The sequence below is a fragment of the Paramisgurnus dabryanus genome, chromosome 22 (assembly GCF_030506205.2).
Source record: "Paramisgurnus dabryanus chromosome 22, PD_genome_1.1, whole genome shotgun sequence".
NCBI classification, from domain to species: Eukaryota; Metazoa; Chordata; class Actinopteri; order Cypriniformes; family Cobitidae; genus Paramisgurnus; species Paramisgurnus dabryanus.
Window position 1 is genome coordinate 21,519,957 of NC_133358.1, and position 26,519 is coordinate 21,546,475.

Sequence of the window (26,519 nt, forward strand, 5' to 3'; positions counted from 1 at the left end):
GCAAAACGGGATCAATACAACAAATTATTACAATTTCCACAACCTCCACTGGACATTTCGCGGGGTGAGAACGTGCGTGCGGTTACCCCTCCTCCCCGCATTAGTGCAGTCAAATGGCAGGGGGTAAAAAAATAAAGTAGACTTAAACACACACCTCACAAATGCCTATTCAGCCACAATCAGTCAGCTGATATTATGGAGCTGAACCGTTTGAATGATGGTTTATGAATAATTGCAGTGCATGTTGGTTGTTGTGCAGAAATGGCTTTAATAAAGGGTTTGGAAGGTGAGTCCACTCGCTGCGCACGCAAGCCGTGGAGAGCAAAGTAATGATACAACACAGTATGTAGGAATGAGTCTGGCAAACGAAAAGAGTGGCACAGGTTCAAACATGACTGTAGCATGTACTTGTGTTTCAACACGCCACTTCTAATAATGCATCTCAGTCAGCATAGCTGAAATTTGAGTGTTGTAAAGGGAACTACTGTAAGAGGGCTTTGAATGGTAGAGCAAGTAGGCATGTGCCGATATACGATTCTGGTGGTATGCTAACCTTTAACAAAAATACCACGGTTTTACGGTGTTGCGATATTGCCATTGCAACTCTAAAATGTGTTCTTTTAAAATGCCAGGTAAAAATAAAGCCTTTAAATTAGTGGTTCCCAACCTTTTTCACTTCAAGGCCCCCTAGTTGCCCACAACAATATTTGAGGGCCCCCCATTCACTCAATTTTTTCCAAATAAAATTAACTAGAGCTTGTATATGTATATTTTCAACTAAAATGGCCAAAAATAAGAAACATCTTGATATTTGCTTGTTTTCATTTATTTTAATGCTTGTTTTGTCCACCTTTTAATAATTTAAAGTCATCTTGAGGCCCCCTTGGAAATTTGCTGAGGGCCCCCTGGTTGGGAAACACTGCTTTAAATTATAATATGCTTTAAAAAAATATATAATATTTTCGTAATGTATATTAAATGTAAACATTAAATCAATCACATGACTTAATGATGTAATGAATTTTGTATAAACACAGCTCATACCTTGGAGAAGGTTTCAAAGAACATTTTAGTGGTTTTGAAACCTTGACCGTTTAAAACCTCGGTATGCCTTTTAACCAGTAACCTGCCCATGCCTAAGAGCAAGAGAGATAGAAGAGAGGTTATATCTGCATAAATCATACATATCATTAGACAGTATAGTATATAGGTTATAAGTAAAATTAAATTGCATAAAATTATATAGATTATAAAAATGTGAAGCTGTGAAATACAGTAAAAATGCTGTGAATAATAGATTTCAAAATACAGTACTCAAATTTACATACTGAAATTAAAGATTTTAAATACTGAAATATTTTTTTAGTGCCACTAGGGTTTAAAATTAACACTAAATTCAAATTTAGACATGGCTTTACTTGATCTCAGACATGGCTTTACTCAGTCAATATTAAAGAAATCAAGGTTATATTTTATTGAATGTTCTTTACGTTATGTAGGATAAGTAGGATGATGTTATGTAGTAAACAGCAGATATTAACAATAAACTACAATACATTAATAGGCATTACAATAATTCATAGGCTGTACGTTCGCTGAGATTTTATATACTAACATTAACCAAAAAAGAATTGATAAGTCTAGTACAAATAAACAAATGAAGAGTTTCGTTGCAAAACAAGATAACTCCGTTTTTAACATTTTTGTCAAAACATGTTTATTATTATGTTATCATGTCATTATTTTGTTTTATGGTGCTACTTAGCTGTATTTTTTTAAGTTATGAAGGTTTAAATCAAAACAAACCAACTGCAGTTAAATTGATATTAATTGGAATGCACAACCAAAAAACGAGATTTCTGAAAAATAAAAAACAAAAAACTAAACGAAACTTTTCAAATACTGCATATCTGGATGTACTCCTCATGAGATACATTGCACTGTAAAATATTTCTCTAGAAATTACAGTTTTACTGGGTATTACTGGCAACTGCTGCCAGTAACTTACTGTAGATTTTACATTTATGTAATTTATTGGCAACAGTTTGTTCAAAGTTAAATGAACATGAAACATTTTCAGTCTTTATCTTCTACAGTAAGTTACTGGCAACCAGCTGCATAATTACAGCAACTTTTTTACAGTGATGCTTTCTGCATACAAGTGTACAGTAAGGTGACCAGATGTCCCTGTTTTCCGGGGGGCAGTCTCGTTTTTTGGTGTTCGGTTCTCCATAAACCCACAACAATAAAAAGAGGAAAACATTCAAAAGGGTTTTGTCCCCGATTGTAAATTCATAGAAAATAACAAATAAGATTTCAAGGATATTTTAACCATTGAACTAGGATATGTTCCTACTTGTCATTTGAAAAATCTGGTCACCTTAGTGTACAGTAGTAGGCGATTATTCTAACGTGGCCATGAGGAAAAGTACGAAGAACAAGGGAGTTCCCAGAAACAGCTGAAACACATTTTTTCATGAAGCTTTAGCTAAATAATTAACATTTCAGTGCCAAACATGGGATTCGGTCTGCAAGAGGTGGGCGCGCATGTTAACAACTTGCAAAAAAAACCTAAATTGGACTGATTAAGTCATCTGGCAAACACAGATCAAACCAAATACTGCAAAGGGCAAAGCATTTGTTACACGAACGCTTGCTGGTACTGACGCACCACATACAGATTACAGCCAGATGCTGTGTAGATACAACTGTCTCAATACACAAAACAGATACGAGGAAACAGAAAAAAAAAGAAACGGTGAGACTGTGGACAGGGAGGGGCTTAAAATGGGATGTAACTGTAGCTGTAGTTCTGGTAAGATGAGCCTGCTGCAATCACACTGTATTTATAGCAAGAGTGATGTGTAATGGACTGAAATTATAGTTCCTGTGTTTATTTAACTGTATAGGTGTGAAACTAACATTTGTTATTTTGTTTTGTTTTATACTTCCCCTATTTCGTTTTAATAGCAAAGACAGCTGCTATACAGTAAGTAAGCCATTTGAGCTTATGTAGGTTGATTTACCTGAGAAAGGTAAATACAGTAGTGCAATAAAAACATTATTTTATGTTTGAACATGCTAATGATTTTGAAACTGCCGCATTACTTCAACAAAAGGTGTGGAGAGAGAGAGAGAGAGAGAGAGAGAGAGAGAGAGAGAACCATTTCACTTGATTATTGACAAATCAATATCCAAAATGTCTCAAAAATGAATACATATTAAAGCAAATTATATTTTTAAGACCAAATGACATCTGACACATTAATATTGTATCCTAGTTTGTTAACTAATTTTCGTTGTCTTACATCAATAATTATTCTGCAAAACACAGCAGACGGCACAGAGCACAAATCTTTTGTTCACAGCAAAAATGCCTGTCTCCATCAATAGATGGCACTCTTTGCTTTGTGCCTGACATATAAACCCCAGCAAAGACAGAAAACAAAACACTGCCCTGCATCTAATGTATCAACATCAAGTGTGCATACAAAACATATAATTCTAGATATACAGTGCTGAATTTTTACATACAGGGTAATGTTAGAAACAATTTGCAGAGGCATTTTACACCAGTAAAATTGTCCAGTCACAAAAAACACAGATATTTTTAAAATACAGGTTTATTTCAGGGCGAGTATAGTTTTATCTGAGGTTTACTGAGTGGTGATAAATATATTGTATACAGCTTTGAGCATGTCTACTAGATGTGACGGGTGGGGAAGATTCAAAGAGGTTAACTAAAAACCGAATACTAAAATGCACGGCCATAAATGATTCATTTATAGCATTGCGGGGTCCGAACTGTTTAAACACGAGCCCATAGGAAATTGAAAAGCCAAATAAAATCCCTAAATATTTAATGAAGCACAAACATAGAGCCCTCGTTCTGTCCGCCTCAACTAGATTTACAGAACCTCAAGGTAAAACGTTGTTAAAAATCTGCGTAATCGATAAACATCGGCAAGGAGAAAAGAAAGAAATTGTGAATGAAGAGACTTTAAGCTTTGAATACAGTTAGTGCTGAAAGTTAGCTAGTAAGAGCAAATGAATGTTGTCTAGTCTGTTTCATCTCACCAGCCAAAACAGGTAAAGGTCAAGAGTGCTCGAAACGGGATACTGCTTTTCACCGATCTCCACTTTGTTTGTTAAGTGTGTCTGGCTCCTCCGTCTGCAAAAAGAACGAATTTATCCGTTAATATAATTCTGACCGCCTTTGCAAACATGATGCATTATGAATGAATATGTACGTTTTAGGACCTGATACTTATTTTCACCTACAAAATCTGTGTGCCGTTCAAGGGACACTCCACCTTTTATAAATATGCTCATTTTCCAGCTCCCCTAGAGTTAAACATTTAATTTTTTTACTGTTTTTGAATCCATTCAGCTGATCTCCGGGTCTGGCGCTACCACTTTTAGCATAGCTTAGCATAATCCATTGAATCTGATTAGACCATTAGCATCGTGCTAAAAATAATGTTTCGATATTTTTCCTATTTAAAACTTAACTCTTCTGTAGTTACATCGTGTACTAAGACCGACAGAAAATTAAAAGTTGTGATTTTCTAGGCAGATATGGCTAGGAACTATATTTTCATTCTGGCGTAATAATCAAGAACTTTGCTGCTGTAACTTGGCTGCATCAGGCGTATTGATATTACGCAGCACCTAAAAATAGTCCCCTGCTATTGAAAGTAACCAAGGGGACTACTTTCGGGCAGTGCGTAATATCACTACGCCTGCTCCAGCCATGTTACAGCAGCAATGTCCTTGATTATTAGGCTGGAATGAGAGTATAGTTCCTAGCCATATCTGCCTAGAAAATCGCAACTTTTAATTTTCAGTCAGTCTTAATACACAATGTAACTACAGAAGAGTCAAGTTTTAAATATAAAAATATCAAAACTTTCGTTATTTTTTAGCACGATGCTACTGTAATGGTCTAATCAGATTCAATGGATTGTGCTTAAGCTATGCTAAAAGTGGTAGCGCCAGACTCGGAGATCAGCTGAATAGATTCCAAAATGGTAAAAATCAAATGTTTACCTCAAGGGGAGCTGGAAAATGAGCATACACTCAAAAAAATGAACTTGGTTGGAGTCAGTTTTACTAAATAATTTCTTGTTCACTTTACTTAACAAACACAAGTAACGGCATATGATTAATTTAACTTAGTAATTTCAACAAAAGACTGTCTTGTCAGCTTTACTTCAAAATTATTTGTTCAGCCAATGAAACATTGTTGCGTAAAAGTAACAGATTAATAAAACCAATACAGACTTGCATCTCATTGGCTGATGATGCTGCAGTGTATTATGGGTAAATTGTTGTTCAGGCAGAATTGTTGTACCCTCATGCAAAAGTGTAGCACGATTAGATAGGTACCTGAGTAATAAGTGGCCAAGTATTAGTTAATTAACTTGTTCTGATATATTTTAGAACAAAACAAACCAACAAATGGTTTGAAATGTTACATTGCATTTCAAATATGTTTGTGATATGTTTGATAAACTGTAATTAAATAAAGGTTGTATTGAGCAGCTGCACTCTGATGGATTGATTCGTTGTAATGGAGTTATTAAATCATTTTTTTTCATCAATTAAATGTTTCACAATAGTGACTTTACTAGGATTTCTTTAGTCCATGTAACTTTTAAATTGTCAATTTTACCCAAACTTTTTTAGTAAATACAACTTACATTTTATTTGTTGACATTACTTAACAAAGCTATGTGGAACCCACTTGACGAAGTTTTTTTAAGTAAATCCAACTTTTTATTTTTTTGAGTGTATATTTTTTTTCTTCACTTTCATAAGTGGAGTGTCCCTTTAAGTTCTGAGGTGCTGGGGTCTCATGGTCCAGGAGGGGTGCTATATATGGGTAACTGCCCCTACAAGTGTCATCATTCTAACCTCCTATCCCCCAAAGGTATCTTGGGGGCTTTCAAACACAATCTCGGACATACATCCAGACGTATGCAGGTCAATAGGCACTGGGTATCAAATAAAAGTTTATCGGTACTCTGGCTTAGAATCAACTGTAGCCCAAAACCAAATGCACTTACAGCTTCTGCCTTATTTACAGTCCCCTTGGCAGACGTGCACCGGCCCCAGGCTATAACACTGTGTACCTAATGTTAAAACTGGCAGGTAATCTTATGTCAAACATTCCCCTTTGATATAAAGTGATCAATAGATTCTTGTGAAGAAGTAATTTCTCTGATGTTTCAACTCACCATTTTCTTTTATTGCAATACATATATAATTCATATTTTTTCTGATCACTGCAAGGTGCGTTTTGGAGAACACAGGCCATTGTAGGATGGAGCAATAAAGAGAGCGGAGAAATTGTGTGTTTGGATGTTTCCGGAGTACAACAATTTTTCAATCAATACTCTGTGTAACACAATTATCTGCTGTAATCTGGTTGTATTGGAAGAGTTTTGCACCGCCCCACTCCGGGGATTCAGTCTGAAGAGCTAACTGATATTACCATCATGTTTAAAATGTATAACTCGGACAGGATCGCACTTCTCGCAAACTTATAGCATCGGAGGGTGAAAACAATGTAAATGTACATTACAGGAATGAGTGTTCCGTATTTAGCAAAACTTAGCATTGATTTTTACATGCTTCAGAGCTAAATGTAATCCTTTCATTCAAATGCACTGATGCAGCTCGCAGCGGGCGCCCCAGCTCTCCTACAGTAATATTTTTATATGCATCATGAGCGCTGCCTACCGCGGGCTTCGCAACCTCCATCATTCACCCCATTAAGTGGCGATTTTTCACCTTTTCGGAATTAACGGCGTTTGCATTTAAACATTCCTACTGTAGGAAGGATGCGGCGTGGATTCTTCAATTAGAATGCCATGTATCATTTCCAGCAGGCCCTCGCCACGGCAACCCCTGCGCCGCTGATGCGCAAATCAGGATCATAAATCATGTCACCGCCAGCCAATCAGCGGCTGCCGTTTCTGCTGGATAGGCGCAGTCTGCGGCATAAACTTACATTCCTGCATGTAATGTATTATTCCTCAGCTTATTTTAAGGCCTTAATGCAACTGAAAAAACACCTTCAGCTAACAGCTTCAAACCTCTGAGGTCAAAAAACTCATGTAAACCGGCATACAGCACTTCGCTGTGACATATCTTCAATGTCGCAGACATTCGAGGATAAAACTTTGTCGTGGATAAGCGAATTTCTGCTTGAGGAAAACATTCAGAGCTGGGCTAACTACCCTATATGTTGTCAAATAAGGCATTCAACAACAAGGTCTTGGATCGATCATCTGTACAATACTGCACTCGTGGTGTGTGAATAGGTCAAACAAACCTTAGAAAGCGGCCCAAATATGGCATTTATACGTGCTGAGGGCTCATGCTATTCTATTGAATTGAAAAGGGGGCGGAGCCTTATTCTCCACCTGTTTTGTTGAAGCTTGCAACACTCCTCTCATCTACCGGTTTGATTCGGTCCAGCTGCCTTCATACGGTTCAATCACCCACTTGAACTCTCATGGTCACCGACACATCCTTCTTTCCCTCTAATTTTTACCCTCGTTCATCCGTAAAAAAGAGATTTTCAAATGCAATCCATCACTTATGGCCGGTCAACACCGATTCCAATCAAACCGCACCAATATCTTTACGTTTTAAATTTTAAACGCCAGGGAAATCGATACGGCGCGCTGCACCTTGGGAGGCTTTGAAGTTACGGAGGATCTTCGCTCATCTCATCAACTCAAACTGTTGCCGTGACACGCGGGAATGAACACAGGCGAGGTGATAAAACGATGAACCGATCTTATGCACGGGTGAGATGGCGTTGTCCCCGGCAACGCGACCGGCCTCAAAAGCACTCAAATGAGATGTTACTGTCTGACACAAAATTAGACACCGCTAAGGAAAGGATTGAAAACGTACCCATTACGTTACACGCTAACATGCCACATCTGCATCAAAACAGTAAGACGGACCAAGTTAAGATGCATTTGAAGGCGTGCAAAAACAAGCAATGGGGTGTTTATCTGCAGAGGCAGGGTAATGAGGGAGTAAAGATGTTTGGCGTTTACGGTGAGAGACGGTCGGCACTGCATGCTCCAGCGTGAGATCATAACCAGCATGCTGTGGACAAATAGGGCAGTTTCAAATGACTCCTGATAATCAAGGCGCTTGGGTTAGAGGGTCCACTGGCTTTAGGATGTGGATTGATCTATCTCTCCCGCTTTCTGTCGCTACTGTGGATGCCCACGTTAATTCTTAATGAGACATTCCTGCATGCGTAACAACACTGTCTGCACAAAACAACAAAGGCCTCCTAGACTGCAAATGAGTAGTTCTCTACAGAAAGCCCAGCTAGCGTCGCATCATTACCACATGCGCACACAGACACACACATACACACGCAGCTACCATCACATAGCCTATCATTAAGGTGAGCTGTACTTCCTGGCTCTGTGTGTGTGTGTGTGTGTGTGTGTGTGTGTGTGTGTGTGTGTGTGTGTGTGTGTGTGTGTACAGTTTGTGTGCATTGTGCACATGTGGGACTTAGCTGTCTTGTTCAGGCCAGATACAAGCATTAGTTCATACTGGATTTGAAAAAAAAACATATGTATGTGAAATCCAGATTAAGTCTCATAATCAAAGCATCAAAGTTTGATTTCACTTTAATTTCAATCTTGTGACCTTAGTCAGTCAATATTGAAGGTTATATTTTCACAGAATGTTCTTTACATTATGTAGGATGATTGTAGGGGTGTGCGGGGCAAAAACTAACGCAGGGTTAGTTGTAACACGGACTGTTCGCATTGTTGCACAAGGTTGAGTGTTTTTTCTCCCGGTATTTTTTTCAAGCTGCCAAAAGACGATCTCTCGCAAATTATTAGAAATGTATAACGTTTTTCCAGAGTGTTATTGATGTACGAGTGTTTTAGTGGCATGTAAGTAAATTTTTTCATCATATGTTTTTTTCAGTTTCTAAGTTGGGTGCGTAAGATACTGTACCAAATCCAATGTTATGTCATATTAATCAGTGTCTAGTTGACTAAAACATAGCATCATTTTGAAATATGTCTGCAGCTCTTAGCAACTTTTTTGGTGGGCTTGAAAATATTTTCACCCAGCGGGGGTTAATTGTAACGCTGTGTTACAACGAACCCCTCAGCACTTACGATATAAAAACCGCTAACGTTAGCGTAATTCTTGCCGTTGTTTTAAATAGGCTACACACTAACGATTGCTGGCTGCCAACAAAATAAATGTGCCTGTCTTATCAAAAATCGTGTGTCAAATTTATTTTTGTTCATTTTTTAAAATTGATTTAATACGGTCACGTCAAAGATTGAAATCATAATGAAATGAATGGCTTAAATTTTAATTTTAAAAGTTTAGTATGGTTAGTACAGACTGGGTCATATAAAAATGTTGTTGTTTTTGTCATAATTGTGCTGCTTTTTGTAACATATTTAGACATTGTATCCATTTATAATTGAAAAATTGTTAGAAAAAGGCTAGATGAATGCATACAGTGTGGATAGCTGTCTGTTATAGACAGATATATAAACAATATCCACTTCAAGTATATATATGTTATGAAGTGTGAAGGACGAACCCAAATGCAGACAGATATAACTCAAAATAGGACTTTTAATAATGTACAAAACAGAAAACAAAACCCACGAGGGGGCAAAACAATATAAACAGGAAGACTTAAGAACACTAAACTAGACAGGACTAAACTGTGACACTAAACTGGATACACTTAACAATAAACTAGACAAAACACTTGATATATAAAGACTTGACTTGACTTTCAAACAGAGTACTCACAGGTATTTGGAACAATGCACAAGCACAGGACAATGAATACAAGAGGATTAAATAGGGTAACAAATCAAGAGGGGAGCAGGTGATAATCTGATAATCTTAATGATGATCATTAGTATATAATGCAATCTATTCATTTACATATTTTCAATCAATTGACAGCCCCAGAAGTAACATACAGTAAATATTGTTTTATTAATTCAAACACCGTGTGTATAGAGTATGCAGGTGCAATAACTTGGTTATAGCTCACACAATGCATACAAATAACAAGTTCTGCAGGGCATCAAGGCTGTTTTCAGAGCGAATGAAGTGTATTCAACTTACCAATGTCTGTGTTAGCAGGGCTGTTAGCCAGCTGTTGGCTCAGCTGGGCTTCTCAAGGCCTGATCTTCTTCAACCACATGTTTGATGACTTTTGCAGCATTTAAAAGTTCATACGCAAGTCATCCACGGCCACCACTTCCATCTGAGGGTCAAACTATCCAGCTCCTCATACTGCAACCTGCTGAAATACTTCAAATATACTTAATGTAAATGAATTATTAAGACAGATTTGAATGTATCTGATGTTACATATAATCCAGAATCGAAAACGAGTTAATCGCGCTATTAACAATCTTACTGTACATACACTACAAGCAATCCCACAGTGCACATGTTATGATTGCAGATGCCACCATCAGTGTGAAATTTGCATTCTGGGACATTATTTTTTAATCACCCTAATTACGCCCATGTATGTGACAACCCTGCCTATTACAAAACGTGCCTCCGCATAAACCTGAACAAGCACTTAGCATGTATAATACATCAGCACTTAGGTGTTTTAATGTGGCCTTGATAGTCAAATCAGCTCCAAACACAAAACGACCGTTGACGTGACCCTACCAAAACAACACGCCAGCGGGGGCATGTTCTAGCGCTGAAACATGTCTGTTGCCCCAGCTACACATTATTGCTACACGACCCTGTTATTTTCCCTCAGGTGCCCGTGAACGGCTGGTTTTCTCCCTTGGCACAATTCCACGCCATTCTTTATCGGCCCGCTATCACCCGCTCGGCTGATTTGAATATTTAGTGTCCTTTCATGCTTTAATTGGAGTCAATTGCATTCACTTGGCACGTTTTGCTGGAAATTAATCCTAGGGCCTAATTTGTTTCTGTCAGGCAATCAAAGCCTGAGTGAATAATGGCAAATGTTATTACAGATCCCCCTAGTCTCCAAATACCCCAACTATGTATTTAACTAAAGCCTTTAATTATTTGTGCAATGCAGTTGCGCAAGGGCTGAGAGTCAGGCAGGCCAAATGAATGAGGTTTCAAGGGGGCGACTGGGAGTGCTGGCGAGCGCTGCTAACATAACAAACATTTGACAGGAGCGCTCGCAAAAAAACGTTACAGAGGAACGATGCATGGAGACTGAGAGGCTATGTGGAAGTTGGTGAGAGAGGATAATTGACACATACCAGGAGCACACAGCGGATTAGGAGCATGGGAATGTTGCTTTGGGGGAAATTTCTGTGATTTGCATGATACATTGCGACCATCACTATTATAAGAGTAAAGAGTATATATTACTTAAGTACGGACGTTTGTATGTAAATGTAAGTTTGCACCAGCAAATTGCTTTACATTATGTGTTATTGGTTAGCTGACATAATGCATTCTTTATATTCGAATAAACAAATACCTTGTCGAAAATAACAAATGTTTTGGTTTCCTAGGTAAACATGTTGTTTATTTTGCTTGTTATATAAATAAACTACTTTAAAAGGACTTTGTTGATATTTATTCTTATCAAAGTTTACCGGAAGTTACGTGTTGACCACGAAAGGTGCTTGTTTATGTTGTTACTGGTGAAACCGTCTATAACCAAGGCCTAGTCCTGGATTAATCTAAACCCTGTCCGGGAAACCGCACACCTTTGTTCTTAAAACAAGCTAAAAAGTATTACCACAGATATAAATGACAAAATATAAAAACATATTTTTATGTTATGCACTAATAAAAAATGAGCAATAGGTGAAAATAATGCAAATACGAGGGATCTGAGATGTTTTGTCACCTCTCTTCTAGAGTTTCAGAAGAGATCTCAATAAGGTATCAAATGATGCTCGGATGTGCCAAAGTCTTCAATTAGATATCAAGAAATTCAAGTATTATTCAAGTCGAATTTGTATCTTTCTGTCTATTAAGGAATTTAAAAAGGAACATCTGGGACACATTTGAAACAAAGACTAGGTCTCTTGAGATATCCAGCAGCCTCTGAGCAATAAAAAAAACATCTGGGATGGTAATACCATATTGTTTTTATTTGGACATATACAAAATATGGTAGTACCAGATGTATTGTATTGTATTCGATTTTTGTGACAATTTTGATGAAGCGGGTCAAATTGACCCTTATTGGATTCAATGCAATTCCCTAAATATCACATTATGAAAAACAAGGAGGAATTATATATGAACAGGACCATTTTAGTATCAGTATTTGTCATAACAAACACTTAATATCAAATAGTATGAGTTTTTTTAAATGCATTTAACTACAATTTTCACATGTTTGTTTTAACAAATGTTGAAAATAAACTGTTGTAACATTTAACATTTAAAATTTTTATTCAACATTTTTTTTTTTTAAACATACTTATGTTTAAAACATCCTAACTGCTTAACATATTTTTTATATACATTGAAGATTCAAGTGAAGTTCACCTTTACTTTTCTGTGTCTGAGGAAGTCTTTATCAGTACTGAAAATAGTGAGCAAACAAAAAAATCTTAAAAAACAAACAAACATATAAATCGTACAAAGTGACAAAATGTCTGGAAGAAAAAGATAACTTAAAGGGGCCATGGCATGGAAATCTGACTTTTTCCATGTTTAAGTGCTATAATTGGGTCCCCAGTGCTTCTACAAACCTAGAAAATGTGAAAAAGTACAACCAACTTAGTTATAGTAAACCATTTTCTGCAAGCATGTGAAAAAATTGGTCATTGAAATTTGGCTCTCCTTGTGATGTCATAAGGAGATCTTATAATAATAATAATAATAATACCACCCCTTAATCTGTACTATCCAACCACGACACAGCCATTTAGTTTAGAGAGAAAGAGAAAGAGAAAAATAATTGACAGCACAACTGAGTTTGAATTGCATCAAACCACCATCATTGTGATCAGTGTTTGCACTTCATCCGCTCATTTGCATTTTTAAGGACACACCCAAAACGGACCATTTTTGCACACACCTACAAAGTGGCAAATTTTAACATGTTATAATAAATTATCTATATGGTATTTTGAGCTAAAACTTCACATATGTGCCCTGGGGACACCAAAGATTTAGTTTACATCTTAAAAAGTCTTATGCCATGGCCCCTTTAAGTAGTATTTCATATACATTGTAAATAGAAATGATAGCTCACTTTTAATAGCTCGCTTTTACCATCTGTGTCTGTAAAAGTCTTTTCAGTTTTCAGGGTAGTTCGTATTTCAGGGTAGTAAAACACCAATATAGCAACAAACACTGAATATATATATATATATATATATATATATATATATATATATATATATATATATATATATATATATATATATATATATATATATATATATATATATATATATATACATAATTTGAGTCTGTACAGTACAGCGAACCTCAAATTATTACAAAATTATTTGCATACACTTTAAAACAGATCAGCGTATCCTAACTTTCAATGCACGTTCATGGCTGTAAATGAGAAAGTCACAAAATTTCAAGAATAAAACACAGGTTAACCGTTTTTGTCAGACAGCTTAAAAATCAAAACGGCTCAAATTGACCTAGAACATATAAGGTTTAAAGTATAGTGTACATATCATGAACGTGTATATCTTACTCTTCCTCATCTGCCTCATCTGTGAATAAAAATTAAAATTGTATCTTAAATCACCAAATAAAAGTTTTTCTTAGAAGTTTGGAAATATAAGTAATTAAAGACAATAAGAAATTTGACAATTTTATGATTTATACATTTTAATCATCAGTCAAATAATAAGGGCTGTTTCATAAATTGTACATTATTTTCTCCATATTGCATCGAATGTCTTTATATTTGTTGTGTTTATTTATTTTAATAGCAGCATGTTCTCCAACTGTTTGTGCAAAACCTGATGATCCATGTGTGTACCCGCATGATCTGAGGATGTTACAAAGAGCATCTTCTTTAATGGAGGGTTAAAAAGACATTTTGTTTAAAAGGACAACATGTTAATCTTCTCAAATTTCCTTATGTAATAAGAGACTAAGACATTCACTTTTAGAATAAAAGTCACCTTTTGAAAGACATCAACATCAAATCACGATTTTTTAATGTGGTCTATGACTTTTGGACCACACTATATATATGGACAAACGCAGAAGAACATTTTGTGAGTGAAGCATTTATATATTCAAATCAGCAAACAAACCTCTCCAAAACAGATATCACTACATAAAGACAAACTCAGGAGTTTTGCATGAAGATGCAACATTTGTCTTCTTAAAAACATATTTTACAACACAGCAGAAGAAAACATCAGTCCCTGAATGTAACAAAGTATAAAATGCAGTCATTCTTCAAATCGGTAACTCTTTTATAAAACACAAATTAAATTTGATTTGATTAAAATTATATTCCGCCAGTCTGACCTTGTAGGATGCAGTTTAGCTCATACAAATTAAATCTTTCTGCAATATAAAAGATTCATTTTGTTGCCAGACATTGCAAAACCAAAGTGACATCAGGGGTGCCTGATTCATTTGTCACCCCAGGATGCCCTGAACAGGGCAACTTCGGCTAACCAGTATTAATGAACCCTGACGCAGGCACAAAATTGCTTGGCAAGGATAATGCTGGAAGATATTAGTACATTTTGTGTATGCTCCGAATAAACAGACTTTTCTTTAAAACATGAAATATTACTCGTGAGACCAAACAAATGGACACATCACCCTGAAGAAAATAATAATGCATGGAAATATACAAATATATCTAAAGCATGCTTTGCAGAGTTTGCAAAAATCGGGGACAGAGAAAGGTTACATACAGATTTTTGGGTTTGATTACAAAACATTTCTTGGGGACTGCCTACTTTTTCCTTCTAATACTAACATATTTTTCTTCTTCGGCTCTTCAGATTGTCTACGGTTGCTCTCAGCTTTCTGTTAGCTGGTCCATTGTTTTTTCAGCATGTTCAATTCAGTTTATTTATTAAAGATTTCAACTCTTAAAAATGCTTCCATCTTCTTCCTGGACACAACATTACTAAAAAACACCACATACAAATGATTGAAAATAATTTCCAAGGTTTCTAAAAAGCAATAAAGTCTTGCATGGTGACCACATTCTCTGCCAAATTGCCATAGTTACAAAGACTATTTTTTTACTATATTAAAACCCTAGTCATAAGAATTTCATTTAAACAGTTTTAATAGCTTTTGATTTTTTCTCTGTAAGTCATTTTCTTTAATTTCCTCTTTCTGATGTCAGTGGCGGTTTGCCGTGCCGAGCTAGCCAGGTCCCTAATGAAAATTTACTGGTTTTACTGTGGCATCAAAAACTGTAGTAACTAGTCTTTGGATGTTGCTATGATGAGCATTGTGATGTAGCATGCAAGAACCATAGTAAAGGTTTAGTCTGAGACGGGGTCATTAAAAGTTGTAAAATACGACCATGCACTTAGATCGACCCCTGTAATGAATTTAGCATGCGACATTTCAAAGAGCCAACATGCCATCTGAACACAGCAATAATACTAATGTCATAAACCCTCGTTCATCATTTGAAATTCCTTTCATATGGAGCACCTTCCCGAATCCAAATCTTACCCTAAACCTACTAAGCATGCAAAGAAAAATCAACGAATAATTTCTTCCAGAAATTCAGGAATAAAGCTATAGGAAATATTATAATTTACAGACCATACTGACCATACACTGTCGGAAAAAAATGTCCCTAGTCCTGGGGTAGTACCCCTCATACAGTAATTTAGGTACAGATGTGTATACATTTGATAAAAATATGTATCTTTGAGGTATTAATATGCACTCTTTGGTACCAATATTGCTATGAGATTGAAGCGAAGGGAGTTTAATATTCACACTGGCTCAGTTTACCGCATTGCTGTTGTTAAGTTCAAGGTTTATGGGAAATGGCATCATGTTTCCTATGACCTCAAATGAATGTTAAAAGCCCTCGTAGACGTAAGCACAATTAAAGCTTATTTATGTCTAACCCAATCATAGAGATCAAATACTCTGAAACATTATTTGCTTACTAATTTCGATTTGATGAATACACATTCCAGCTAATCTGTATGAAAGACCTGTTTTGTAACCCCAGAATCTGATTACAGTTTTACGGCTTTAAAGAGACTTTCTTTCATTTTATTTGATAAAATGTCTTTGATATGCTGCTCTTATGACTGTAATGTAAAACCTGTGGTCATATCTGCACTTTCAATGACATGTTAACAAAAAACAACACCTCATGCGACCTTGAACACACTACAGTATGTCAGATTGCTGGTCTATTTTATCTTTTACAACACCAAATCACACATTAATGAAGCTAAAATTGTTGTATTCCCCAACGTGATTATAATCTGCAATGAGGCTTTTATCTATAGAAAAGCATAACCCTTTTAAAAAGTACACATTTGTACCTAAAAAGGTCATAATTGTATCTCAGAAGTACGCACTGGTACCAGAAATTTCATATAAGTATCTCAAATGTACATATTGGTATACAAATCTGTACCTAAATGGTACATGGAGCCTTTTTAAAGAGTACTGCCAGATTGACTGCTTGGGATAATTTCTGACAGTGTGATTCAGGGTCGGGGAATGACAAATATGTGACCTTAAAAAGTAAAAAGAGGTCATATTTGTACCTCAGAAGTAGGTATTCAATGCCAGGAATTTCATATAAGTATCGCAAAGGTACATATTGGTATAAAAATCTGTACCTAAATGGTACCTGGGACCTTTTTAAATGGTACTACCAGAGTGACAGCTTGGGAAAATTTCTGACAGTGTGATTCAGGGTCGGGGAATGACAAATATGTGACCTTAAAAGTAAAAAGAGGTCATATTTGTACATCAAAAGTATTGGTACCAGAAATTTTATTTGAGTATCGCAAAGGTGCATACTGATATACAAATTTGTACCTAAATGGTACGTGGGACCTTTTTAAACGGTACTGCCACAGTGAATGCTTGGGATAATTTCTGACCTTAAAAAGTAAAAAGAGGTCATATTTGTACCTTAGAAATAGGTATAGGTACCAGAAATTTCATATAAGTATCTCAAAGGTACATATTGGTATACAAATCTGTACCTAAATGGTACCTGGGACCTTTTTAAAGAGTACTGCCACAGTGACAGCTTGGAATAATTTCTGACAGTGTGATTCAGGGTCGGGCCTGACAAACATGTGACCTTAAAAAGTATGTTAAAGGATTGCAGCTATAAAAACTAAGCTTTATTCATTTGAGCATGTTTTCAAACCGTCTAAACAAAACACCTGCAGTGTAATATCAGCTGAGCATATGCTAGATTTATTTAAAATGCAAATAGTAAGTAATAAATAAACAAATGAACAATAGAGCTATATTTGGGCTCTATTTCACGTTGCGAGAAAGTCAGTGTAACCCAATTAATCTTGCAAAACACCTGCACAGTATTAACTCTTGAAGTCCAGTTACAATTTTGTTGATTTCGCCTTTTTCCAGGGACAATAGCGGGATGCACAGCAAGGATAAACATGTAAGCGCATGTAAGCCACATCTCCGACGTAACAGGATTTTCTGATTCCACTACAGCCTTACTGTTATATCTCTCCTTCTACAGCTGTTTGGTGCTATCAGCCTGAAGCTTTAAGATGTTTATTGGCTTTATTCATTCGCTTCAATTACTCTACATTTACTTATACATGTATTTGTTGCGTTTGATTGACAGCAGCTGCTAACCTGCTGCGGCATTAGTTGCGATTGGCCCGCGGAGCCTCAGTCTGCCTCGCCCCTCCCGGGCCAATCACACGTCTCCTTGGAGATACGTCTCACTCGGCACATGCTCGCGTGGACCTGCAGCCTCCTCACCCCCTCATTAAGCCGGCTAACCTCAGCCCGCCGCCAAACCAGCTACACACACGCATGCCCGGACACCTTCGCGTATACACCAAAGTTCAACATCATCTGTATTCATAGCCTGGCTAAATATTGAAAATTATTCTGCTGCTCCCAAACACACACTCATGAATTTTTCATGAGTCAGTAAACATATGGGTGGCGGTAGAACTGTGGAAGGGGTCAGGGAGGACACACACCTTCTACTCTAAACACGCACACACACATACACACAAGACCTAAAGCACAATACATAACTCTGAGCATCTTTGTAAAAACCCTCGAGTAATGCATACACAGTCTTTTATCTAAATGTCTGCTAAAACACATTCACATTTTCCCATCACAGACTTTCCACACTGTATGAAGTGCAAGCAGTTGTTACGATAAGAAGTTATTTGTAACAGATTAAATCTTAAAAATAACCATTTGTTGGTCAGCACTGTCAAAAAATAGAATATCAAAAATGATCCCAAGCTTTCACAGGGACAGTACCTTTACAAAGGTCCTAATATGTACAATTTACGTACAGATATGTAAACATTTGGTACTAATATGTACCTTTGGACATATTGTGGCGGTTTCCCGGACAGGGATTAGACTAGTCCTAGACTTAAACACTTTTAAGAGCTCTCCAAACTGAAAACAACTTGCACGTACATATCTTAAAATACATCAGGGCCCTTTGTTTTACCTCAAAATGCACACAGGTAATGTTTTTTGTAAGGCATGTTTGTTAAAACTAGTTATATTTCCTAATTAAACTAAGGCCTAGTCCTGGATTAAGCTAATCCTGGTCCGGGAAACCGCCCCGAAGAGTTCACATTAGTACCTTAAAGGTGTAGTTTTTTAAAAGGGTACCACCCCAGTGACAGCTAGGGACCATTTTTTCATCAATGTTTCTAACAGAGAGGTTGATTTAGTTATTTTTTTAACTTTTAAAATATAAAACTGTAGCTTTAGATGTTAGATCTCTAAATTAATTCTGACTAAACCATACAAACCACTTCTGTCAAAAGCACACACCTTCTTATTAAAACAAATACATACCTGACCTCACCTCTTTCCCAGGGTTTAAATATGGCGTATCTTGAATTCACATCCTTTACACCCCTAAAAGACATAAATGGTGACAATCAAGGGTTTGACTCTTTAAAAAACAATCTGAAGGTTTTTATTGGACTTCTGCCATTAAGTTAAAGGAAAACACCACTGATTTTCAACATTTTACTATGTTTTACCTCAATTTAGAGTTAAAGGAATAGTCTACCCTTTTGCCATATTAAACTATGTTATTACCTCAACTTAGACAAATTAATACATATCTATCTTTTTTCAATGTGTGCACTGTACAGCGTGGTGTGATGGTGTTAGCATTTAGCCTAGCCCCATTCATTCCTATGCTACCAAACAGGGAAGCCACCAAACACTTCCGTGTTTTCCCTATTTAAAGACTGTTACATGAGGAGTTATACCAGTAAGTATGGTGCCACAAAATAAAACTTTTTTTGGGTGCCATAGGAATGAATGGGGCATGGCTAAATGCTAACACATTCACAACGCGCTGTACAGTGCACGCATTGAAAAAAGATAGGTATGTATTAATTCATCTAGGTTGAGGTAATAACATAGTTTAATATGGCAAAAGGGTAGACTATTCCTTTAATTAATACATACCTGTCTTGTTTCAATGCGTGCACTTAATCTTTATACAGCGCGTTGTGAATGTGTTAGCATTTAGCCTAGCCCCATTCATTCCTTAGGATCCAAACAGGGATGAATTTAAAAGCCAACAAACATTTCCATGTTTTCCCTATTTAAATACATTTGTAGTTACATGACTAAGTATGGTGGCACACAATAAAACATGGCAATTTTTAAGCGTATAAAAACTAAGAACTATATTGCATGGCGGAAGAGCACTTAGGAGGCGTGCACACCAAAACTTTTACGCCCGCGGCTGGCGCATGTTTTCAATTGTTTCCAATGGAAGCTCTGCTTTTTTCAAATAAGCCAACAGCTAGCGGTTATCTTCCACGCTCAGCGCTGAGCGCCAAGAGTTGGAAAATATTTCACTTTGGGTGAAAAGCTCCGCTCGTCAATGTCAGTTCTCACACGGCTGTCCAATCACAGTGGAGGAGGGGCCGGGCATTACCACAGCAACCAACCGGCTCACAGCTAAAGTATCACAGCTACCAAAGTGCTCAGCTAAAATTGGCACTCAGCTGAAAAAAACTGCTGACATTCGGCATTGTCCAGGCGTTTTCAGCTGCATTTAAAAGTTTTGGTGTGCACAACCACTTAGTCTGCAGCATTCTCAGATGCAGTAATATTGACGGAACCTTGAGCGAGGGGTAGTAGTCAGGAGTGATAATGTTACAGCGCACCAAGGTTTTATTTTATGCCACCATACTTACATGGTAAAACATGGAAGTGTTTGGTGGCTTCTAAATCCATCCCTGTTTGGATCCTTAGGAATGAATGGGGCAAGACTAAATGCTAACATATTCACAATGCGCTGTACAAAGATTAAGTGTATGCATTGATAAAAGATAGATATTAATTAATTCATCTAAATTGAGGTAAGAACATAGTAAAATATTGAAAAACAGTGGTGTTTTCCTTTAAACTATTTGTATTGTCTGAGACCATTGCTGTAATGTTTTTTCCTCACCACCTGCTGTCCATCCTGGGCAATCTTCTTCATGGTTCACAACCTTCAGCTGTAAACTCACCTGCAGGCAACCAACAAACCATGTTGAATAAACAACCGAATCGGTTATAATAGGATATTTAAGATGCTCTATGTGTCAATGTTTTATATTATTAAATATAAGTAGTGCAGTATCCATAGATGGATTATGGATAAGGATCAGTTCGACTAGTGTCTAAAGAAAAGATATAAACTCCCATCACAATTACGTTCTACAGCCAAACACAAAAAGAAGCTGTCAGACTATATGCATTTGTAAAAAAAAGAGGACGAATTGTACAAAAACACAATTCAAAATGACCCCTTTTCAAAAAGCCATTTGCTTTCATGGTCTCCTTTGAGGCAGCCGTGAGTTTTTGTTATTGTTTGTTTATTGTCTCCTGTAAATCTTTAACTTACAAAATCAAAGACGAGAACATTTAGTATTTTAGGTAATTTTAGTTAATTTCTCAAGTTTAATATTCTCAAAGAAAAACTTTTCTGCTTTTACGCTACATGCTTTGTCTTATGCGGCTATCATTTCAAAATAAAAGGCAAACTGTGAAATTAAAAGCTCATGTTATGTTTACAGGTTGTGCAGACATGAGAAGAGATACAACAGTATAGCTTTAAACAGGATTAACAAGTAAATGTATTATAGGTGTGACGTCACTGCCTGCGAGAAGCCTTGTGTAAAGCCTTGTAATGTAAAAATGCATAAAAATTGGTTTCTATAATAAGCAGATTTTTGATAGTCATGTAAACGCACTCACTGTTTGCCTTTTTCTTTCATTTCGACCGTGTGCTCTAATAAGTGTCTTTAAATTCCAAAGAGTTCATCTCTGTTTTCAGCAATATCTTCAATCTCGGTCATGGTACCAGCAGTCTGTTTCTTTAAATGAGGTATTAGCTTCAATCGGCATGTGAAGTGAATGAACCGTGTCCAGAGATCTCGCCACGCTCGGGCGCTCCTGGCAAAACGCGACAGGCGCTTACATAGCCCGTCACCATCGCCTAAACACAGAAATATGTATCGCCCCCAATTCAGCATATAGAGCATCTTATGGGACGCGAAAGGTCGTTTGTAACTGTCCGCACGATTGATGAAGTTAAGATACCTCCTTGACCTTCACCTTGCACTCGTGAAGAACAGTCTCAAATGACAGAGCATCGGAGAACATTGGACTGAAACGTTTCTCACAGCTTTTCCCCGGCTGACTTTTACAGGGGCTGGACAGAGCGCAGAGCCACACAAATGCAGCCTGAGATTTAATTACCTCAGTTTCCCCTTCATTAAGGGCTAACCTGTCATCCAATACAGCTCGCCAATGTCTCCAATTTGCAGTAATTCCCGCATTTCTGTTTGCTTTTGGCTGTCCTTTCAAAGCTATATTCAGAGTTTAATTGCTTTTGTGGCCTATGCAAACATAGTCGGGATCAATCGAAACAGCGCTTAAACAATTTTGTATTGGCCAACTGTCTGTGGATAAAGCCTTCAACTCTGAGACTAAGTAACAAAGGCATTCTAGCTTAAAGCAAGGACGAACGCTCCAGTGCAGGGTGAAGCTGATATTTCTCATGACTGAAATGTCTGGTTTGAGTTCAAACCCTCAACATCCAGTCAGAAGAGAAACCTAGAATAACAATTTAAAGTAAATGGAGTAAGTAAAGTATCAGTTTAAAATAAAAGTTTACAGGTGTTGCTTTAGCAACAATTACTATTGGACTGGGGAATTTTTAGAAAAAACATCACATTCAAAGTTATGTACAGTATTTTGATTTCATAACTCTGTGATGGAAAATACATTTCAAATGAAACATAAAAATAAAGTATGAAGAGCTCAGATGCAAAACCCTGTGTGTCTGACATGTTTTCTTGTGAATAAGCATTTTTTCGGGCTTTTATGTGTAGGTTCAGTATTTATACTTTAATGGCAATGAAAAGGTTATTTGTCAGTAATTGAAATGCCTTATTTTCACAAATGTCACTTCATTGGTATTTAAAAAAATCACAAAATCTTCACTTCTAAATATCTCTCTTCACTGTCCTTCTATTTAAAGTAAAATCAATGTGGTCAATATCCAAATATATTCAGTAAACCACCTTTCCCCAGGTAAAAAAAAAACTTGCACATGTATGCGTGTGACGTACTGTAGGCGCACTGGCGTTCTTTCTATTCTTCTTCCATGCACTTAGAGGACTTTGCTGAAAAATCGTCATGGCGTTTAACAGATTCTGCCAACAAAATGGTATTTTTAAATGGCCTGAGTATTTAATGAACATACACTCACCTAAAGGATTATTAGGAACACCATACTAATACTGTGTTTGACCCCCTTTCGCATTCAGAACTGCCTTAATTCTACGTAGCATCTTGCAGTTGATGGAGATTTGTGGGATGCACATCGAGGGCACGAAGCTCCTGTTCCACCACATCCCAAAGATGCTCTATTGGGTTGAGATCTGGTGACTGTGGGGACCATTTTAGTACAGTGAACTCATTGTCATGTTCAAGAAACCAATTTGAAATGATTCGAGCTTTGTGACATGGTACATTATCCTGCTGGAAATAGCCATCAGAGGATGGGTACATGGTGGTCATAAAGGCATGAACATGGTCAGAAACAATGCTCAGGTAGGCTGTGGCATTTAAATGATGCCCAAGTGGCACTAAGGGGCCTAAAGAGTGCCAAGAAAACATCCCCCACAACATAACACCACCACCACCAGCCTGCACAGTGGTAACAAGGCATGATGGATCCATGTTCTTATTCTGTTTACGCTAAATTCTGACTCTACCATCTGAATGTCTCATCAGAAATTGAGACTCATCAGACCAGGCAATATTTTTCCAGTTTCAACTGTCCAATTTTGGTGAGCTTGTGTAAATTGTAGCCTCTTTTTCCTATTTGTAGTGGAGATGAGTGGTACCCGGTGGGCTCTTCTGCTGTTGTAGTACATCCGCCTCAAGGTTGTGCGTGTTGTGGCTTCACAAATGCTTTGCTGCATACCTTGGTTGTAATGAGTGGTTATTTCAGTTAAAGTTGCTCTTCTATCAGCTTGAATCAGTCCATTCTCCTCTAACCTCTAGCTTCAACAAGTCATGTTTTGAGAAACACTGATCTTCTTCATTCTCTTGTTGTGTATCTGTTGAAAAGTACTTCACTAGGCACAAAAGTGTTAGTAGTGACGCAAATGATGCCATAAATTAATAAATATAAAAGATTTTTCTCAATTCCAAGAACGCAAAGAACAGACTTGCGTTCTCATGGAGATCTTGCTAGGCAACCTTGGAAGAACGAACTCAGAAGTTCGCGAGAACACAGAACGCACTTGTGAGAATTTAGATGTCTGCGATCTTCCTGTTGGTCACCTGACCTCCGCCATTGTTTCGCTGCAATGACTTCTGGGGCATAAAGCGATTTCAGCGCGCAAGTCTGCACTCGATGCATCCTCGATATCAAGAACACATCCGGGTATTTTCATGCGTCCTCTGTACTTGCCTTCTTGAGAATTGGATTTGAACTTCGACGGTTAATGATGACGTAGAGCGAGAACACAAGGACGCAAGATCGCTGAAGAATGCATATTGAGAAACAGCCCTAATTTTTTGTGATGTCCATCTTTCCTAGCTTCCCAGCAAGCAATTCAACAGACATCTAATAGCCATCCAAACACAGCACAGACGTCTAGGCTTAAACAAGGCAAAATTTGGTCTTTCAGTGAAAATTTAGTAGATGTCTAACCATAGCTACAAATAAAATAAATCCAAGACATTAAAAGTATCTTTATTATACTGTGGGTAACCAAAAGTCTCCCAGGTCATCTGTAGTTTGCGCTACGAAAATGAAGATGTGTGCATACGCATGTGTGAAGGTTTTAAGTGAGTTTCTCACGTCCATGAACGCACCATTAGACAGCAGCGCCATTTCGCCGGTAGCCCAAAAAAATTGCATTTAAAATGCATCACAGAATGCATTCCAGAAACTGTATCATATCTGTAGTGCATAATTTCATTGTGTTTGTACATTTCATGCATGCATAATATATTGCGTTACACCCTTCCAAAGCACATTTAACAGGCTCATTGCAGTACAATTTCACAGGCCTGACATCTGATGTGCATCACTGCACAGCGACTGACATTAACCGTATCTGAAAGCAACAGGAGAAAAAAAATCAAGCAAAAAAAAAAGAATGCATCGTGAAAGCATCTCTCCTAAAAGAGGGATGTAACCTTCTCATGAAACATTAAAAGCAAATCAGCTTTTATAGCACATTAGAAATGCAGAAACGGAGGTAGCAAAACAATGTCGTTTGTACTTGTTGTTATTATACACTTCATTTCCATTTTACCTTTGCGATATTCCAGCATCAAATTAAATGTCAAACTACAAGAGCTCATTTAGGACCAACAGATAAATAACTTAAAGACCGGTGGAAAAACTCAAGCGACAGTAGATGAAGCCAGATGATCTGAGTAATAAAATCGAAGCACATCTCATATGAGGCTGTGGCACGCTGACCCCAATATAAAGGTCAACAATATATGGAATTGCATTACGGTGCATTAGAGAGGACGCATAAGAAGTATAACAAAAATAATGTGAAGCACTATAAACTTTTCTCTTAATAAGTTGTGCGGCTGTCGTTTTGTGACAGGCGGGGGCCTTTGTTGAATATTTAGCGAAGAAAGGCAAGTCGCAACCAGCTGGCAAAAAGCTCAAACCCACCGCCAACTGGGTCAATCACTCACAACTTTTAGACGAGAACTTCAAGATGTGCATTACGGACACAAAGCCCCTGAAATCAAAGAGAAGGTATTTTTAAATCAATCACTACCTTTTGCATCTCTACGGCCCCTCCCCTCAACCCGCTCCCTGGCTTCAAATGCTGACAATAAGACGATCCCAGCTGACGTTTAGACATCCTATACAGAGAACAGAAAGAGTGCGGGGAATAAGAGTGATAAACGCAACGAACAAACAAACAGAAAACAAATTGAGTGACACACACATCCAATATGTAGGGGAAAAGAAAGTCAGATTATTGAGACTTTGTAAACTGAACCAGGCTGACGTCCCTTACTTGTAAATCACGCAGGTATAAACATGCTAGCGTTTACCATCTCAAATAAAAAGTAGGGGTGTACGGGGCAAAAACTAACGCGGGGTTAGTTGTAACACGGACTGTTTACATTGTTGCACAAGGTTGAGCGTTTTGTCTTTCCTGTATTTTTTTCACGCTGCCAAAAGTTGATCTCCCACAAATTATTAGAAATGTTTAATGTTTTTCCAGAGAGTTATTGATGAGCGAGTGTTTTGGTGGCATGTAAGTACATTTTTTCATCTTATGTTTTTTTCGGTTTCTAAGTTGGGTGTGTAAGACATCAAATCCAATGCTATGTCATATTAATCAGTGTCTTGTTGACTAAAACATAGCATCGTTTTGAAATATGTCTGCAGCTCTTATCAACTTTTTTGGTAGGCTTGAAAATATTTTGACCCAGCGGGGTTAATTGTAACGCTGTGTTACAACTGACCCCTCAGCACTTACGATATTAAAACCGCTAACGTTAGCGTAATTCTTGCCGTTGTTTTAAATAGGCTACACATGAATGATTGCCAAAAAAATAAATGTGCCTGTCTTTAAAAAATCGTGTGTCAAATTTGTTTTTGTTCATATCTTTAATTTTGATTGAATAAGGTCACGTCAAAGATTGAAATCATAATGAAATGAATGGCTAGAATCAGACTTTGATGCTCTTTATCTCAGAATTTGATTTTGAAGCTGTAGTATGGTTATTACAATCTGGGTCACATATAAAAAAATGTT

The 26,519-nt window shown here is 37.2% G+C and overlaps 2 long non-coding RNA genes across 3 annotated transcripts in view; both read right to left on the reverse strand.

Moving 5' to 3' along the window:
* The window catches only part of LOC135740158 (uncharacterized), a 40,533-nt gene extending 28,499 nt beyond the window's left edge, over positions 1-12,034 (reverse strand). The window contains exons 1-2 of one of the 2 annotated variants that reach the window (XR_010529159.2): positions 10,159-12,034; positions 4,078-4,171 (exon numbers count right to left, since the gene is read on the reverse strand). This is a non-coding gene — a long non-coding RNA (uncharacterized lncRNA). The remainder of the gene's footprint in view (positions 1-4,077; positions 4,172-10,158) is intronic. The other variant, XR_012335752.1, reaches the window with a different exon arrangement.
* A 5,433-nt stretch (positions 12,035-17,467) lies between these two features.
* LOC135740160 (uncharacterized) overlaps positions 17,468-26,519 on the reverse strand; it is a 58,047-nt gene continuing 48,995 nt past the window's right edge. Inside the window, exons 3-4 of the long non-coding RNA XR_010529160.2 lie at positions 20,666-20,726; positions 17,468-19,104 (exon numbers count right to left, since the gene is read on the reverse strand). This is a non-coding gene — a long non-coding RNA (uncharacterized lncRNA). The remainder of the gene's footprint in view (positions 19,105-20,665; positions 20,727-26,519) is intronic.